Source organism: Solea senegalensis, unplaced genomic scaffold (genome assembly GCF_019176455.1).
Source record: "Solea senegalensis isolate Sse05_10M unplaced genomic scaffold, IFAPA_SoseM_1 scf7180000016002, whole genome shotgun sequence".
Lineage (NCBI taxonomy): Eukaryota > Metazoa > Chordata > Actinopteri > Pleuronectiformes > Soleidae > Solea > Solea senegalensis.
In genome coordinates, this window is record NW_025321544.1 from 19,276 (window position 1) to 39,215 (window position 19,940).

General features: G+C 43.1%; 1 pseudogene; it reads left to right on the forward strand.

The window, feature by feature from the left end:
• LOC122762706 overlaps window positions 1-18,108 on the forward strand; it is a 36,627-nt pseudogene extending 18,519 nt beyond the window's left edge.
• Window positions 18,109-19,940: the final 1,832 nt, after the last annotated feature.

A 19,940-nucleotide genomic window follows, 5' to 3' on the forward strand; every position in this document is an offset into this window, starting at 1 on the left:
AATCACAATATAATATATTACATAATGTAGCAACTAGTTTATATCTATGTACCCAATATGATTTTAAATAGGTAAATCAATCACTTTGTTGATGTTTAGGCAACTCTATTTAAAACACACACACATAAACCTGAACTCAATTTGTTTGGGGACCCAAAAAAAAAATCCTCCGTCCCATCTGTGGGTCCCGACCCAGTGTTTTGGGAATCTCAATCACTAGTTTCAAATTGTGTTCCCGCAGTAGACGATTAAGCGCTTGATTTAGAGACACAGTAGACAGTTTTACTGGCTTCAGCTCTTCTTTAATAGGTGATGTCAGTTTTGTCAATGATGTTCCCATTTAGAGTGAAATGGACGACTGTGGCTTCATTTCTGGAGGAATGACGATGATGACGGTTGGATTGGAAAGACTCGACGCACTTTTGTGTTAATGTAACTCGCTGTTTTATTTTCCTACTGTAACAAAGTCACAGGTGTTTTGTTTTTTTTAGGCTTTTGTCATCACAGCTTTGGAGATAAATCCCAGCTCTGCCGCTCACTCAGACACTAATTGGCTCCAGATCCCCTCATCATCATCATCATCATCATCATCATCGACATCGACGGCCTGTTCAGTGTGATGAATTCTAATGCGTTCACGTCACTCTTCCTCGTCGACCGAGTGTTGATTAGGTCGTGTCTTTCACGTCTCGCAGGCTCAGGTTTCTTTACTTAAGAAACACATTACTGTACACGCGACTCGTGTGTGTGTGTGTGTGTGTGTGTGTGGAGTTTGCTGAAGGCACTGGTGTGGTTTGATGTTTATTTATGATGTGGAGTTTGTGTGTGTGTGTGTGTGTGTGTGTGTGTGTGTGGTTGGTTTGTTACGGCACAAAAGCACAGCGGCGAAATTTGCATGGTGTGTCGGACACCGTAGGAGACTTCTAATAAAGACTTAAACTGGGGAAAAGGAAGAATGCAAAACAGAGAGGGACGACAATGGGCCTGTGTGTGTGTGTGTGAGTCGTGTTTTTGTGTCTGTGTGGGTTTTTTGGAGAATAAAGCGGGGGCCCCCGTGCTCCTAGTTTAGCTTATTTTTGAATATCAAAGACGAGCGCGATGGCGAACACCTGAGGCTCGTAGTGGCTGCCGTTACAAAGCTGGACGACACGTTTGAAGCCAGTCGCGCTCTTAGTCGTCGTGTTTGTTCCGTCGTTTACTCGCCGTCTTTTGTACGTCCTGTGTGTGTGTGTGTGTGTGTGTGTGTGTGTATATGTATTTGTCGTTCTATAGACGACGAGCACACATCGTGACAAGAGGTCGTGAGAGTGTTAGAGCGTCAATAATGTTTTCTATAAGTGTGACTGGAGGCTTTAAATACTGTATCTATAATAAGACGCTGACTTTTTTACCTTGCATTATTAGGCTTTTATCTTAGTTAGTTAATTAAAAAGACTTTTGATCAGTGAAACCCTTAAAACTGCAACCGTCATGTGGAGGAGGAAGCAGTAGAAGATGGATGGATGAATGAATGAATGAATGAATGAATGAATGTAACGTTTTCCAGGTTTGGGACTTCATGTTAACACTTTGTAATCACTATTAAAAAAAGAGTATATTCAAAAACAAGAAATGGAATTTCTTTTAAACAAAATATTGAATATTCAGTCAATTAAACACAGTAATGTTTTACTTTAGAGCTTAATTGATTATTAATCGATTACTTTTTGATGATTGATTAATCAGTTGTTTCTCTGATTTTTCAGCTTTTTACGTGTGAATATCTTCTGGTTTCTTTGCTCCATATAACAAAGATAGCATTAATATTGAATGATTGTGTGGTTTGTGGACATTGTTTCGAGGTTTGGGAAACACATTAGGGCTGCAACTAACGATCGTTCGCTCGATTAGTCAAGTAGTTGTTTGGTCCAGAAAATGTTGAAAAATTCAATGATCCTGAATGTCTCGTCTTTGTCCACAAACCAAAATGATTCGGTTTTAATGGATTATTTGTGATATGGAGCAAAGAAACCAGAAAAAAATCACATTTGAGAAGCTGAAAAATCAGAAAACCTAATAATAAATAACCTCAAAGCGATGAATTGATTATAGCTGATGATTCATTTAGTAATCGATTAATCGAGTAATTCCTTCAGCACTAAAACACATATTAACACATTTTCTGACATTTATGGGTCAACCAACCAATAATGTATTAGTAATCAAGGAAAAATGGACTTTATTTCAAGGATGTAAACATATTTTAAAAACAGCCAAACCTTAAAGTGTGTGTTATAGTTTTCTCTGTAATATTAAGAACTCTTTGTCATCATCATCTTCAGTGTGGTTGAACTTTAATTGACTCAGCAAGGATTCAGCACATCCACTTTGAGGACAAAGTCCCGTTTTCAAAGCCTCAGTCCTTCTCACCTCGTGCCACTTTTCCCTCTTTGTGTTTACGTCGTTACTGGAAGTGTAACGTGTCTGTAATGAGGCAGTGATGAAGACTTCTTCTTTTATTTGCAGAGGCAAAGCAAGAAGGTAGAAAGATTTTTTTGGCCGCCAGAAAAGAGTAAAGAGGATGAAAGAGATACCAACAATAAAAGTGAGATGAAAATACAGTACAAAAAAAAAAGAAAAGGTCGGGAGGACATTAAAAAAAAAGTCAGTGCAGCCAGTGGGACGGCGCTGACTGCTGGGGCGACGGGCGATGTGAGCCGGTGATTAACGAATGTCGTCGCGAGGCGGGCCGTTAAACGGTGTGGGATTAGAGGGCACGCGGCGACCCCGGCGGCCCGCCGTGTCGCGGGGAGCACGGATGCCCGCCCTCCCCGCTCGGCACGACCTCCGCGGCTTAGCCGGCCTTTCATCTGGCTGAGGGCTGTGGCGGGAGGGGAGGAGGAGGAGGAAGGGGACGGTGGTGGCAGATTAGAGACGGAGAAAGGGTGGGGCGTGGTGGTTGGATAGTTTCAGTGTTTTGCAGCCACGGCACCTACCAGCCATGTTTGCAGATAGGTGTGTGTGTGTGTGTGTGTGTGTGTGTGTGTACTGTGGAATGGGCACAATAATGAGTTTTCATGCTGATGTGTCCACTGCTACACACACACACACACACACACAAACTGTAGCAATGAAGATGCAAGCATTCCCTCTTTTTTTTCCTCCCTTTTTACCACAGAGGAGAAATAAATTACCTTTATCCTGTGTGTGTGTGTGTGTGTGTGCGTGCATTTCCTTTTGTCCTCTTTTGTTGCCGCAGATATTCAGATTCCGTCTTTCATTTGAGACCCCCATGTTCTCACAGACAGGTGTCTGCCTCCGCACAGTGCAAGAGGGGTTTGCAGCTGTGTGTGTGTGTGTGTGTGTGTGCCTGTGTGTGTGCGTGTGTGTGTTTGAAGCTCACATTTTTGGAGTTTGTGCGTCCGTGGGTCATTTATGTGTATGAATGTGTTTGTGTGAGACGACTGCTGTTCTGTGGTTTATTAGGATGCTGGATATGAGCTTTGGGGTTGTGCAGGATGCTGGGCACCCCTGAGTCCCTGTGTGTGTGTGTGTGTGTGTAAACAATGCTATCCAGTGTCTGCCTTGTGTTCCTCTGATTTACAGTGAATGTAAATGAAGTAGAAAAGATGTACCGGTGACTTTCAGCCTGTGTTTTTGTACCAGCTTTTCTTCTGCTTAGGCAAAATATTCTACTTTCTACTTTCTAAATGTAATGTATTCTCCCTTGGGGGCCACACGGTGGGTGTAGTGGTTAGCACTCTTGCCTTGGTCGGAACAGGGGCCTTTCTGCATGGAGTTTGCGTGTTCTCTCCCCGTGTGTGCGTGGGTTTTCTTCGGGTTCTCCGGGTTCTCCGGGTTCCTCCCACACTCTAAATTGTCAGGTGAGATTGGCGTCAGTGTCCTCCCGCGATCCTCATGTGGAGGATAAAGCAGTAGAAGACGGATGGATGGATGAAATCATACATTTTGAACGTTGTAGGACATTTGCTGAACAATTTATTGTTTTTAAATGAAAAATGTAAATAAGTTTGCATGTCAGAAACAGTCTTTAAGTTCTAAACCTTAATATCTGTCATGTTCTACATCTATAACACAGCTGTACTGATCACTATTCTAATTGTAGTTAAGTAGTTAAGCCTGTATTCAGTTACTACTCACTACTTATTCATTTCATACTGAAGGGTTGCTGGTTCGAGTCTCCACCAGGTCAAGGGTTGATGAGGTACCCAACCCTCATTGCTCATTGTTAATTGGACACTATAAATTGAACCCATCTCGTTTACGCTTTACTTTTTAAATCGCCAGAAACAAAGCCACATTTTGTAAATCATGAACCTTTTTAGATTCATATTTGGGATAAAACACAGCACAATGTGGAGGCTATGAGATATATAAAGGTTTTCCGTCACAGTTCTCCTGACCACAATAACTGCGATTCATGATAGTATTGGGATTAGAGGTGAAAGTAATCGATTACTAAATAAATCGTCAACTATTTTGATCATTAATGACTCGGTTTGAAGCTTTTTTTCAGGATTAAAACAAAGATTTCTGATTGTTTCAGCTTCTTAAATGTGAATATTTTCTTGGTGTCTTTGCTCCACATGACAAAGAAATCATTAAACACTCCATCGTTTTGGTTATAATCGAGAAAATAATCGACAGATTCATCGATTATGAAAATAATAACATGAATGAATGATTGTGAAACATCGCTGGTGGGATACAGATTTATTGTGTGTGGGGAAAATAATGAATTTGATAAGATTCTATTAAGTCGTGAGCAGAAGATTGTAGCTCCCCTGTGGTGGCACATATAAATCACAAGGACTGTATGTTGGTGAGTTAGGCAGGATTTTTGAGTCGTCATCTCTTATTTCACTGAAACCAGGATGTGGAAAAATGCTAATTTGATTTAAAAGAGCTGTTCCCTTTTTTCCTCTCTCGCTCTCTCTCTCTCTCTCTCCCCCTCTCCCTCCCTCTCTTTCCGTGCAGGCATTTATTCGTATGTTCCGCGAGCACCACGACTTCATTGAAACCAACGGAGACAACTGCATGATCTCCGTTGGCTCACATGGCCGTCAAGTTCCTCACAAACACACCAGGTAACACACACACACACACACACACACACACACACACACACACACACACACACACACACACAGTGCTCCTGTATCCTGTGTGAAACATATTTTCTCACCTGTGAGTGAGAAACCGGGTGGGGGTGAGAGTGGGAGTGGGGGTGAGTGACGCTCTCCCCATCTGCCAACAAAGGAGTGGGAGTTGTTGTCAGTGTATGGTAACGCGTGACCCCCGCACTGGTTTTCCCTAAACCATGATCATTATTTATTGGACAAAAGATGCATTCAATGACAACCATATTTATTAGTCAGAGTTTCTGTGTAGATTCTCATTGGTGCAGGTCCTAGTTCTCCGGAAGTCATCAAATCAGCAGGAAATGGACTTTCTTGAAGACAACAGTTGTTACTGCAGTAACAGTGAGCACTGGCCACATTTTACAGAGCTTAAATTCCAGGACTTCATCACAGACTTAACTTTCCCCATACAACAAAGAAGTTGTGAATTGTGAATCATCTCCAGGTTTGACCAAACGATTACTCGATTAATCGTGAAAGTAATCGACAGATTAATCAATTATGAGAATAATCGTTAGTTACAAAAGGTCTTTTGTCAAATGTTTTTAAGAAATGGACAACTCCAGATGCTGCTGATTGAATAAGTTTTGGATTAATTAGGGAGGGGTTTGAGTTCAGTGACATCTGTGGGCAGTCACTGCTCTGATAACTTCTGATAAGTATCAAGAAGAAGCATGTCTTTAGAGCTCATACAATAACCATTATGTGTATCAGTGTTGGTCTAAAATCCAGTCCTGTCTGTGAACCCTGATGTGACATAAATGGTGCCCAAGGTCTTGAGTGACGGTCTGATTGGAGTGATTGTTTTTACAGTACAAAATGTACAGAGTTTGATGCTAAATGAAGGCTACATATGTTTTCCAACACGCTATATTCTGCTAAATTCTCCACACTGCACCTTTAAAACCCGTCTTTCCTTCTGAAACCTGTCTTTGGTATCTGGGGATCGTGTTGTTGTGTCAGCGTTGATCCGAGTTGACAGCTGACAAACAGGCTCTGTCTCCACGTGGACTCACACCGCGCGCAGCCTTTCTTTAAATAATTAAAGGCAGTAAAACGGTTAATAACGTCCGTCACGTGGACGTAGATGACGGTGAGTCTGCCGTCGCTTTGTTTTGAAACCGCGACCTCTCGACCCCCGGCCCGAGACGTCGCCTCTCCCCCGCTTTCACTCTCCGTGTCCGTCTCTGTGTGGTCACCGCGAGACGCTTTGACACGACACGGTTTAGATGTCACCGTAAGCGCGACATGACCCCGTGCCACCGCCGCTCTCCGCTCAGCGCGCTCTCACCTTCTGTCTCAAACCGTTAGCGGTGACCTCTTAAGGTGTGTGTGTGTGTGTGTGACATGACAGGTGTGGATGTCTCTGCACCTCACCGCGTCTCACCGCGTCTCCGTCTCGTGATCTCTTGACTTCCCGCCGTGTGTGACATGACAGGTGTGGATGTCACCTACAAGTGGACCTTGTAATCTTTCCTTCCCTCGCTCTGCTCCCTTGTTCTCCGGTCCCTCCCGTTGACAACCAGCTGACCTTTGAATGTTTGGTTCCACTTGTCTTTCGTCCGTCACAGATTTGTCTCCTGTCTCAGTCTGGGAAGTTTGTTGATTTAGTTTGAGGACGACTCAATAACGCTTTGCTGAAACGATACGGATATCTGCGGTCCAGTACTCTTTTAAACCACTTCATCTGCACCGACAACAATCTTTTTATTTCACATTCTTAAAGAAATGTTTATGCAAACGCGGCATTGTTTCAAGAAGCGCTCGCACATAAAGTTTGTGCGAAAAGAAGAAAAAAACGAGAATGCTGGTTCCATGTGGATAAAAAGCCGATAAGACTCAGTCTGGGACAGGGGTCTCAAACTCAAATCACCCTGGGGCCACTCAGGGGCCACTCAAGTCCAATGGTGTGTGGAAAAAAACAAACCTGTTCAGCAGGGGTGGGCGATATTATAATAGGGATAAGCGGAATCATTAAGCAGACATGCTAACGGTTCCCAGGAATCGATTGACTGTGCACCGGTTCTCGATTCCCATCCCTAATCATGATATAGCAATAACAATATTTATTTCAGAATTTCAAAATAAAAGTGTTTGTTTTGATATGGAGTGATATTTCGAATAAAATAATAATTTATATAATGGTAGATTAATCTATAAATATCAAAAACGGACAAACAGAAATTGATTTGGGGGGGACCACAAGTGGCAGGTGGGCCGTACATTTGAGACCCCTTCTCTGGGGTAACGGAAAACAACTAGTCATACAATTAGTTGATTATACATGTAGTTAAATTACTTTAAATTATTATATTTATTTTGCATCATAAAATATGTTGTTTTTTTATTGTTAATATTGTTCCATATTAAAACAAGCACTTATATTTTGAAATGATCTAATCCAACTTTATTTGTAAAGCACTTTAAAACAAACACACTGGACCAAAGTGCTGCGCAGAATAATGGATAAAAGACAGAAGAAGCATTAGAGTATAAAAAAAACCCAGTTCATTTGAGTTTGAGACCCCTGGTCTAAAATAAATGAAAGAATCCAACTCTGATTGTTATTTGAAAAAATGATGACTTTTTTCATTTATTCTCTTGATTTCAATTCAGTTTTATGGATCGAGTGATCAGTTATTTAGTGATTAACAAAAATAACACGTTAACCACCCTTTACTGCTCATAAAAGAGTGGACTTATATATCTAAGAGACAACTTTCACATCTGTAGGTGAAAATGAACAAACAAAAGCACACGTCACAGACGAGTTGTTTACATATAAAGGGTCATAGTGAGACTGTAGCATCAGTACACGATCAACAGAGACTCAGCGCAGTTATTATACATTCTCTGCTCGTCGTCCTTCTAATCTGCTCTCTCCTCCTCGCCGGTCTTCACCCTCTCCCTCGGCCTCTCCGTCTCTCAGAGGCTCCTTCCAGCATCCTCTCTGTGGGAGCGCTCTGCCTCCGCGCTGAACCTCTTCATTACACTGGACACTGACTCGTAAATGATTCCATTAACTGTACTTTTCTTTTTTAATTTGATTTTGGTACTTTGGTGCTCGTTTGCCCGTCTCAGAGGCCCTGGCAGGCGGCGTGTCCGTGGCACTGCTACGTCTTCGCCCTGGCCGTCTCCGTGACGCTGACCAACCAGTTCCACACGTGGAGCCACTCGTACTTCGGGCTCCCGCGCTGGGTCACGCTGCTCCAGGACTGGCACCTGGTGTTGCCACGGAAACACCACCGCATCCACCACGTCTCGCCGCACAAGACGTGCTACTGCGTCACCACAGGTGAGGGACGCGACTGAGAGGGAGCATTTGTGTTTAATACAGTGTCAGAGCAGAGATGTCAGCGGTGTCTCAAAAACTGTTCTGTTTGATTTCTTTGTTTCATGAAGTGAAAGAACCTAGAAAATGTTCACATTTAAGAAGCTGAATAATCTGAACACTTGTTTTGATTCCTTAAAAACACTCGGACCGATTAATCGATTGTCAAAATAGTTGACGATTAATTTAATAATTGATTAATGGAGTGATTGTTTCAGCCCCAGTCCTATATATATATATATATATATATATATATATATATATATATATATATATATATATATATATATATATATATATATATATATATATATACATAAGTTACACACAGCACCTTAACACAATAAAAGTGTTGTTTTCCGTGTTCATCCATGACACAACTGTAGGGCTGCAACGATTATTCGATGAATCATTTACTAAATGAATCATCAGTTATTTTGATGACTCAGTTTTTGATTTTACAGCTTCCTAAATGTGATTTTCTTTTTTGGTTTCTTTGCTCATTTGTGGTTTGTTGAGGTTTTGGTAAACGCTGATCGACACTTTCTGACATTTTATGGAGCAAACAAGTGCTCGATTAACCGAGAACATCAATTACACACGAGTGGTTGGTTTCAGCTCGACTGAATGGTTGTGACGTCACTTTTTAAACACTATCTCGATGATTCGCATTAATATTTATTTATGATCCGCCCACACCTGAACTCCATCTCCATCGAAGTCTTTTCAGTGGATTCAAAATATAAAATGGCGGCCGCCTCTGTGTGTGTGTGTGTCTGTCAGCGTCCTTTATAAATAACTAACTAAGACAACGATGCGTTTGCATGTGTGTTTGTCTTTGGAGACGCGAGGCCTCTGTAACACATCCAGTATTCTGGTGTGCATCTGGGTGAGAGGGAGGAGAGGGAGGAGAGGGAGGAGAGGGGAGGCTGGATACACAGGGGGGATCGGGCTTGTACGTCACCCTGCGCCCCAGCGGACGACAGATGTGTGGGTGAGCGAGTTGAGGGGGTTGGTAAAGTGTGTGTGTGTGTTTGTACATCTGCATACTCGAGCATCTGTGTGTGTGTGTGTGTACTCGTCTCTTTGACCTCCCCTTCAGTCTCTAACCTGTGTGTGTATGTGTGGTGGGAGGGAACGAGGTGGGGTGGGTGGGCACAGGGGACAGTGACGGCCCCGCGCTCCCCCAGCCTGGCTGCCTGGGCCGGGTTTCGGATTCCACTGGGGCTCGCCTCGCTGCCTTTGTGTTCGCCACCGGCTGACAATCCCCATGTATATTTAATGCTAACCTGCTGTCTGTTCTAACAAATAGGACTTCACAGGCTGGGGGGGATGGAGGAGGATGGGGGGGGTGGGTTAGAAACAGGGATTTGGGAGAAAACAAAAGAAGGGAGAAGGATGTGGGAGAAGTGGAGCGAGAGAGAAATGGAACCTCTGGATTGTGTACGTCTTCCAGCAGGGACGAGGTCAGCGAAGACACACACACACACTTACAGCATCATGTGTGGTTGTGTTTGTGTGTTATGCATGTGAATGCTTGTGTATTTGAAGTGAAATAACTCCCGGGCCACTCACTCACTGTCTACCGCTTTGTCCTCTACACGAGGGCCGAGGGATCCCGGTCCCAGCTGACAGAGGGCGAGAGGACGCCCTGGACAGGTCGCCAGTCCATCACAGGGCAAACACACCGAGGCTCGTTCACACCTGCCGGCAATTTAGAGTGTCCAATTAACCTCTGCATGTTTTTGAGGTGTGGGAAAAAAACTGGAGAAAACCCATGTGAACTCCACAAAGAGCCCTCTGTTGTAGTCCAGACGGACAAGACCTTAACCCTCGTTCACCTCCTGACATCAGTTCTTAACGGCCATCACTCGACATTCTGACTTTTCATCCGCGTTGTTTATCGTTAGTAGAACTTTTCGGAGTTCAGTGTAGAGAATCGACTTCCCGTTTACAGCGGCACGAGCATGTCCAGTGATCCGGACTGGTTACGTTGTGATACGTGTTATTAGATGTGTTAGTTTGGACGCAGATTACTTCTCATGTGGAGCTTAAAAAAAAAACAAAAGCTTGTCCGGATGCAAATGAGACAGAACTGATGCTTTTAGGTTCAAGCTCAAGATCAAAAGTTGTTGGTAAATGAAGACGTCAAAGCAAGAGGTAATGAAATGGTATGGATGGTATCGCTTGGATTCCTTCGATACCAATACTCATATTGATACTGCTTATTGATACCAGTTCTTAACGATACTCTTGGTAGTTCTGCCCTCTTTAGTTTGGTCGCGAGTGACATTCTCGACTTGTTGCCTGGCATGTTCAACTTCCCAAAGGTCACAAAATAATCCAATCAGTAGAGGTCAATGCATCTGTAATTAGTAAATTCATGTGTGTCCCCTTTCTTGAACAATGGCACTACTTTGGCCACTTTGATTTTGGTGGGAAATGTCCCAGTTTGAAATGACAGGTTGCAGATGTGTGTTGGAGGCGAAACGATTTCAACTATAACTCTCTTGGTTAGCTTCATGTCGAGGTCATCAACATCCGTGGATGTTTTTGCTCCGCATTTGTTGACCAGGTGTCTAATCTGTCTGTCCTTCACTGGGGTTTGTGTCTCTGGCCCCAGTGAAGGAGTGAGTCAGGGATGATTTCCTTGTTATCTTCATTCGTGTTGTTGTCCTTGAAGTATAGAGGATAGCTAGGTTTTGTGTTTTTGTTTTTCATCACATCGTTTAGAATGTCCCATAGTTTTTTATAGTATAGCTCATGTTTTCTGCTAGCAGATTACTGTCGTATTCTTTCTTGCAAAGATTCAGGATGCTGTTTAGTTTGTTCCTGTATCGTTTATATCTCGTCTCTGACTGTTCCGTCCTTAATCTCATGTACTGTCTGTACAGGGTGTTTTTCTTCTTGCAGGCGTTTATCAACGTTTTTGTTAACCATGGTTTCCCTTCCTTATTCTGATTTGTGTGTCTATTATACAGTGTGTTAAATACTTGCAAAAATGAATCATAAACACCATTTACATCAGTTTCTTTGTAGACCTGGTTCCAAGATTCAAGAGATTCAAGATTCAAAGTGTTTATTGTCATATGCACAGTAAAGAAACACGTTTCCCTGTACAATGAAATTCTTACTTTGCTGTCCACTCAAAAACACCAGCATAAAGTAAAAAAGAGATGCTTTTGTAAAAAAAGTATAAATATACATAAGAAAAATATAAATATTACAAAGAAACTAAACTGTCCTGCCTCATTAGTTCATTTCTCAGTGTAAGCATCCCCTTTTCGGTCCTGACCCGTTCTATATATATTTCTGTTGGGTGTCTGTGTCACAGTGTGCTTCCAGTCATAGATAGCAAAGATTGGCAGGTGGTCACTTATGTCATTTATCAGCAGTCGTCTTGTTATGCCTGTCCCTATTATATTTGTGACCGTATTATCAATTAGGGTCGCACTGTGTGTCGTGAACCTGCTTGGACGTGTAATGAGGGGTTGTAGGCCCATCGTATACATCATATTAGTGAAGTCATCAATCCTCGTATTTCGTTTCGCGTTGAGTAAGTCAATGTTCACATCGCCACAGATAAAAACCCTCCTTAGACTAGTCCCCGAGAACGTCCTTCCCACACATTCATTGAAATCCTCTATCCTGGAGTCTGGTGCTCTATAAACACAGTTTAGCACTATATTTCTGCCTTTCGTCACACAGATATCAATTGTCACACATTCCACTACATGTTCAACAGCTTCAGACATATTATGTAGAATAGAATAGAATAGAATAGAATAGAAAATACTTTATTAATCCCTTGCGGGAAATTCTTTCGTCACAGCGCTCCAGTGTACAAAGGTAACGAATGTAACAGCAATTTTTTTGGAAATTACAAAATTACAAACTATAGGAAGAAGTAGGAGTAAACATAAGATTAAAATTACAAAATTAAAGAATACTATTAAAATAAGAATAAATTTACAGAGTTAAAAATACTATTAAAATAAGAATAAATTTACAGAGTTACAACATTTCCAGAATATACTTCACAACTTGTACTTCCCCCTCCCCCCATATTAACAATATATACAGAGGAAGTATAAGCCTATTTATCATATAGAGGAATTGTACAGCTTAATGGCCACAGGCAGGAATGATTTCCTGTGGCGTTCTGTGGTGCAGCGTGGTAGAATAAGTCTCTTGCTGAATGTGCTTCTGTGGCTGGTCAGCACATCATGTAGAGGATGGAGGGAGTTGTCCAGTATGGACCTAATCCTGGACAACATCCTTCTCTCTGACACTGCTGTCAGGGAGTCAATCTCCTCTCCAACAACATGGCTGGCTTTGCGGATGAGTTTGTTAAGTCTGTTGGCGTCCCGCACCTTCAGTCTGCTGCCCCAGCACGCCACAGCGTAGAGAATGGCACTGGCCACCACAGACTCGTAAAACATCCGCAGCATTTTCCGGCAGATGTTGAAGGACCTCAGCCGCCTCAGAAAATAGAGACGGCTTTGACCCTTCCTGTAGAGTGCGTCTGTGTTTTTAGTCCAGTCCAGTTTATTGTCCAAGTACACCCCTAAGTACTTGTAATCCTCAACTATGTCCACGTTAACCCCACGGATGGAGATAGGGGTCACTGGAGCCCTGGTCCTCCTCAGGTCCACCACCAGTTCTTTAGTTTTTGTCACGTTGAGCTGCAGATGGTTCTGCTCACACCACGTGACAAAGTTGTCCACCACACCCCTGTACTCAGTCTCCTCACCCTTACTGATAAGTCCAACTACTGCAGAGTCGTCAGAAAACTTCTGAAGATGGCAGGTCTCTGTGCAGCAGCTGAAGTTCGTGGTGTACAGGGTGAAGAGGAAGGGAGAGAGGACCGTCCCCTGCGGTGCCCCGGTGTTGCTGATCAGTCTGTCTGATGTGCAGTGCTGCAGGCGCACATACTGTGGTCTGCCAGTCAGGTAATCCACAATCCAGGACACAAGGGGGGGCTCCACCCGCATAGCTGTCAGTTTCTCACTCAGTAGAGCTGGCCTGATGGTGTTGAATGCACTGGAGAAGTCAAAAAACATGACTCTTACAGTGCTCGCCGGCTTGTCCAGGTGAGCGTAGACACGGTCTAGCAGGTAGATGATGGCATCCTCAACTCCTAGTCGGGGCTGGTAGGCGAACTGGAGGGGGTCTAGCAGTGGTCTCACCATGGGCCGGAGCTGATCCAGGATGAGTCTCTCCAGGGTCTTCATTATGTGTGACGTCAGTGCCACCGGTCTGTAGTCCTTGGATCCGCTGGGGCGTGGTATCTTGGGCACAGGAACGATGCATGACGTCTTCCACAGCACGGGGACCCTGTGAAGACTCAGACTCAGGCTGAAGATGTGTTGTAGCACACCACATAGCTGGAGGGAACAAGCTTTCAGAACCCTGGGGCTCACACCGTCAGGTCCTGCAGACTTGCCTGCATGGAGTCTCTTCAGCTGCCTCATGATTTGGTCAGCAGTGATGTGGAGTGAGGGGGTGACCTGTGGGGGAGGGGTAGGGGTGTTGTCTTGGAGAGTGTTGTCACTTTGGGAGCCAGGGGAGGAGGAGGTGTGTGGGGGGCCATCACTGGGGGAAGAGTGGCTGTAGGAGGGGGGAGGGAGAGAGAGTGGAGTGGGCGCTAACTGCAGGCATGCAGGAGAGGAGCCCATGGGAGGATGAGCCGGGGTCACCGAGTCAAATCTGTTAAAAAACAGATTCATCGCGTTTGCACAGTCCATGCTGCCCCCAACTCCTCTATTGCTGGTTGGTCTGAAGCCAGTGATGGTTCTCATTCCACTCCAGACCTCCCTCATGTTGTTCTGCTGGAGCTTCCACTCCAGCTTCCTCCTATACTTCTGTTTGGCCTCCTTGATCTTCACCTTCAGCTCCTTCTGGATTGTTCGCACCTCCTCTCTGTTGCCAGCTGTGAAAGCCCTCTTCTTCTCATTGAGGATGGTTTTGACTTCCTTTGTTACCCACGGTTTGTTATTTGGGTAACAAAGGACAGTCTCCGGTGGGACGATGGTGTCAACACAGAAGTTGATATAGTCCGTCACACACACTGTGAGCCCATCAATGTCCTCTCCATGCGGCTCACAGAGCGTCTGCCAGTCTGTCACTTCAAAGCATCCCCGCAGTGTCTCATAGGCCTCATCAGACCATCTCCTCACGATCTTTGTGGTTACAGGCTGGCTCTTCACCACCGGCACATAACAGGGTTTGAGGTGAATCAGGTTGTGATCTGACCTGCCAAGTGGGGGGAGAGGAGAGGAGCTGTATGCCTCCTTAGCATTAGCATACAGCAAGTCAATGGTTCTCTCCTCTCTGGTGGGACAGCTCACATACTGTGTGAATGTGGGGAGTGTAGTGTCCATGGTGATATGATTAAAGTCACCCGAGATAGCAATGAATGCACTTGGGTGCTGAGTCTGTAGCTGGGCTATGGCAGAGTGAATGGAGTCATTTGCCGACGTCGGGTTTGCAGAGGGGGGGACATAAACAGCCACCATGATTACCTGTGAAAACTCCCTGGGCAGATAATAAGGTCGAAGTCCAACAGCACAAAGTTCCATGTTCGGGTCACAGATGATCTCCTTGATGGTGATGTGAGCGGGGTTGCACCATCGGTTGTTTACCAGCACAGCGACACCCCCACCTTTGCGCTTGCCGCTCTTGGCGCAGTCTCTGTCGGCCCGTATGGTGTGGAAGCCCGCGATGGAGACGTTGTCATCAGGAATATCCTGGTGCAGCCATGTCTCTGTAAAACACATTATGCTGCATTCCCGATACTCCTTCTGGCTCCGGGCTAGCGCTGTCAGCTCGTCCATCTTGTTGCCCAGGGACCTCACGTTCCCCATGATGAGAGAGGGGAGACACGTCTTAAATCTCCGCTTTTCTAACCTCCGCTGTCTCAACCCGTCGTTTTTCTTCTGTTTCAATCCTCCTCTGCGTCCCCGATGCGTTTTTCTCCGTAGCTCCGCTGGAACCTCTGCCGGTCTGTCCGCTGGGCCAGCCGGCTTCAGGTCGATCAGCTGTTCTCTGGAGTAAACAATCTGATCGGCTTGGACTCGTTGTGCTGCGATGCCGGTTTGTAGCAGTATCACAGCGAGCAAAAAGGCAATAATATTAACAACCAGCATAATTAAATAGAGGGTTTTAAATAAAATAAAATAGTTTAAAAGTTAAGAAGTTTAACAAGAGAAAAAACGAATAAAATACGAAAGAATAGGAAAGTTACACGGAGCGACTACAACAGGCTGCACGCGTGTTGACGCATGCGCACTATAATACACGCACTATATACAATATCATACTCGATGTTATTGTCAATGAACAGGCCACTCCTCCCCCACCTTTATTTCTTCTGTTAACATACACAAGTTTGTATCCATCCAGGTAAAACATCTGCGCCTTTATCTTCATTAATCCACGTTTCCGACACCGCAATGATGTTGAAAGCATTTTCGAAATGTTGTAGGTATTCCTTAATGTGGTCGAAGTTGGTGTATAGACTCCTGCTATTGAAGTGAATTAAGGGTTAACTTTAGTCACTTAGTTGTGATGGTTAAGGGTTAAGTTTAGTCACTTAGTTGTGATGGTTAAGGGTTAAGTTTAGTCACTTAGTTGTGATGGTTAAGGTTATTTTAGTCACTTAGTTGTGATGGTTAAGGGTTAAGTTGTGATGGTTAAGGTTTTGTTTAGTCACTTAGTTGTGATGGTTAGAGTTAAGTTTAGTCACTAGTTGTGATGGATAAGGTTAAGGTTAAGTTTAGTCAGTCACTTAGTTGTGATTAAGTTTGTTAAGGGTTAAGTTTAGTCACTTAGTTGTGATGGTTAAGGGTTAAGGTTAGTCACTTAGTTGTGATGGTTAAGGTTAAGGGCTAAGTTTAGTCACTTAGTTGTGATGGTTAAGGTTAAGGGTTAAGTTTAGTCACTTAGTTGTGATGGTTAAGGTTAAGTTAGTCACTTAGTTGATGGTTAAGGTTAAGGGTTAAGTTTAGGTTGTGATGTTAAGAGTTAAGTTTAATTGTTGTCACTTAGTTGTGATGGTTAAGGTTTGGTTAAGGTTAAGTTTAGTCACTTAGTTGTGATGATTAATTTTTGGTTAAGGGTTAAGTTTAGTCACTTAGTTGTGATGGTTAAGGGTTAACTTTAGTCACTTAGTTGTGATGGTTAAGGGTTAAGTTTAGTCACTTAGTTGTGATGGTTAAGGTTAAGGTTAAGCTAGTTTAGTCACTTAGTCACTTAGTTGTGATGGTTAAGGTTAAGGGTTAAGTTTAGTCAGTTGTGATGGTTAGGGTTTGGTTAAGAGTTAAGTTTAGTCACTTAGTTGTGATGGATAAGGTTAAGGGTTAAGTTTAGTCACTTAGTTGTGATGGTTAAGTGTTTGGTTAAGAGTTAAGTTTAGTCACTTAGTTGTGATGATTAAGTTTTGGTTAAGGGTTAAGTTTAGTCACTTAGTTGTGATGGTTAAGGCTAGTCACTTAGTTGTGATGGTTACACTTAGTTGTGATGGTTAAGGTTAAGAGTTAAGTTGTTAGTTGTGATGGATAAGGTTATGGGTTAAGTTTAGTCACTTAGTTGTGATGGTTAAGTTAAGAGTTTAGTTAGTTGTGATGGTTGTTTAGTCACTTAGTTGTGATAAGTGGGTTAAGGGTTTAGTCACTTAGTTGTGATGGTTAAGGGTTAAGTTTAGTCACTTAGTTGTGATGGTTAAGGTTAAGGGTGTTTACGTGCGTGTATGTGTGTGTGCGTGCAGTCACATGTCCTCTCACAGACTCCTGTACAGTCATGCATGCATTCATGTGCACATGTGTACATTGGCCTGCAGCCATACATACATTAATGTGTTCACCTCTAAAGCATCATGTATTTATAACATCCTCAGATCTGTGTGTGTGTGTGTGTGTGTGTTCCAGGTTGGTGTAACTATCCTCTGGACCAGCTGGGCTTCTGGAGACGGATGGAGCGGCTGATCAAGTACGTGACGGGTCAGAAACCACACTCCGACGACATGGCGTGGGCGAAGAAGACCGAGTCGTAAACACACACAAACAAACACACACACACACACACACACAGAGAGGGACGGACAGAGACACACAAACAAACACACACAGTGGGACAAACAGGTCTGCTGCCTCCTGTGCGACTAAAATCTTAAACAATTTAGTGCAGATATACGAGTAATGGTTGATTGGTTAAAAATAAATAAAAAGCCACTCCCCCTTTCTCTTCTTCCAGGGAAAATATGTCAGATTGTAGAAGAAGACAGTTTAGTTCAGAGTAAGACTTCTCTGGAGGTTGGGCTCTCCATGAGTGACAGCACACACTCTCTGATTTCTTCTTGTTTTTCAAACACAAACACCTGACTTACACCACAGGTCCTTGAAATCCTTGACAGTTTGAAAATCACCCCCCCAAAATAGACATGGGTCATTGAAAGTTGATATTTTAGGTCATCGTCTCGTCTTGTTTGTTACAACGCCGCCTACTGTTTGCATTGATCGTCATTAGTAGCAGTGTTGTGGACACTGTCCACTGTCTCTCTGTCCGCCGTTGACGCGAGACACCGCGCAGAACAATGAGCGAGTAAAGTTAAAGCAAGAGAGGGTGAAAAATGAAAATTCCAAGATCTCTGTCTCACCAGAGACAAAAGGCAAAGACTGACTTTGACCCAAGGTCTCAAGGACCAGACACTGTTGCAGTATTATCACACACACATCTGCCTTAATGTTTTTTATCTGCTCTTTGATTTTAAATAAATAAATGAAGGTTTATTAAGTCGTGCACTCGCTTCTTCTTTGTCCTTGATGTAAAGATTTATCTGCTCCACATTCACATATGAACCTTTTATTGGTGCATCATTTTATATGTGCAACCATAACGCCTAATATCGTCCCTAAAATTCATCGTATTCATGCTATTCCTAACATAAATATTGAATAACATGTCAAACATAAAACTAATTTAGTTTTTTACCGTTTATATGATAATGAAGCTGTTGTATAAAGTTGTATAAATGATACAAATTGACTTAGTGTCTTTAAAATGATATAATCCTCTCTCTTTAATTCTGTATATAAATGCTTAAATTGTGTCTTCCATGGTAACTAAACCCATCTTTCCTCCTGAGAATATAAAAGTATTTCTGATTCTCAGAGTTCAACAGTTTGGGGTGATGTTGCTGATCCACCACCGCCCTCTAGTGTCAGGTTACAGTCTCTGCACGTTGCAGCAGAGGTCAGAGACTCAGCTCAGCTGCTGCCACCATCACCATCATCATCGTCATGTTTTTGAGTTTGCCCTCAGGTCCAAGTCACTTCAGTGGAGTTTCTGTAGCTCACCACAGGGAAACTGAGCTCCTGCTGTGAGCACAGCGGCTGCAGCGACCCCTGCAGGGGCAAAATAAAACAGGAAGCAATGGCAGAAAAGACGCAGAAGGACAAAAAATCCTCTGATATTAGGTTAATTTCTTAAAAAAAATAAAACTAGATGTGAGACTTATGAAGACCAAGATATTCAGAGCAACAGCATCAGGAGAAATCAGAAGATGACTTGTATCTCTGAGGTTCTAAGTTCAAATGTTTCAGTGAAGTCAATATCACACTATTTTAAAAATTCTGACCAAAAACACCAAGACAGGTGCATCGTGCAGCTCTGTGAGGATAGCTTTTGTATCTCTGAGCTCATGAGTTCAGTTCTTTGTGAGGTTTTTTGAGTTCAGTGAAAAGCTCTAAGAAAACCTGGCGAACCAGGAGCAGGTAGACCAGTGGATAACGTCTGAGATCATAGGTTCTGTTCTTCTGAAGAACACGACCTTTGAAAAGTAAAGATTTAAAGGAGACAGAAAGTACCCAAAGAAATTTCTTCAGATGACAAGGTTGCAGGTTTGGTTCCAAATCATGGGGGTGTCCTTGTCCAGTGTTGGTTCCACTTCTGTGGTCTTGTTCTTGTCTACATGGGGTTTAGTTTTTCTGTTGTAGTTGTATAAACATACTGGCCTTTAATGGGTTTAAATCTCAAAAATATAATTCATATTTTCTATGTATATTTCAGGCTGAAGTAGTTCAGTAGCAGTAGCAGACTCGTTTAAAGTGGAAAAAAAATATATAATGTTTTTTACAGCAGTTTTTGTGAAGGTGACATTTTCTGCCCCTAGGAGCAAATTAGTCAGGATATTAAAGGAACTCTTAAAGGTTTAAAAAAAGTAAATGCTCTGTGTTCTAAGGGTTAAACATCACAACCAAACCAGGTCTTAACCCTGAAAAAGCCATTTAAAGATGTGACGACAAGACAAAACGTCCTCAACTTCAAATGTTATTTTTTTGGTCCTCACAAACACATGCATACAAGAACACACACACACACACACACACACACGGGGGAATGTGACATCATGTAGCAGGACCCTCGCTGATCTCACACGTCTTCATATAGCTCACAGTCGGAGCTCCTTT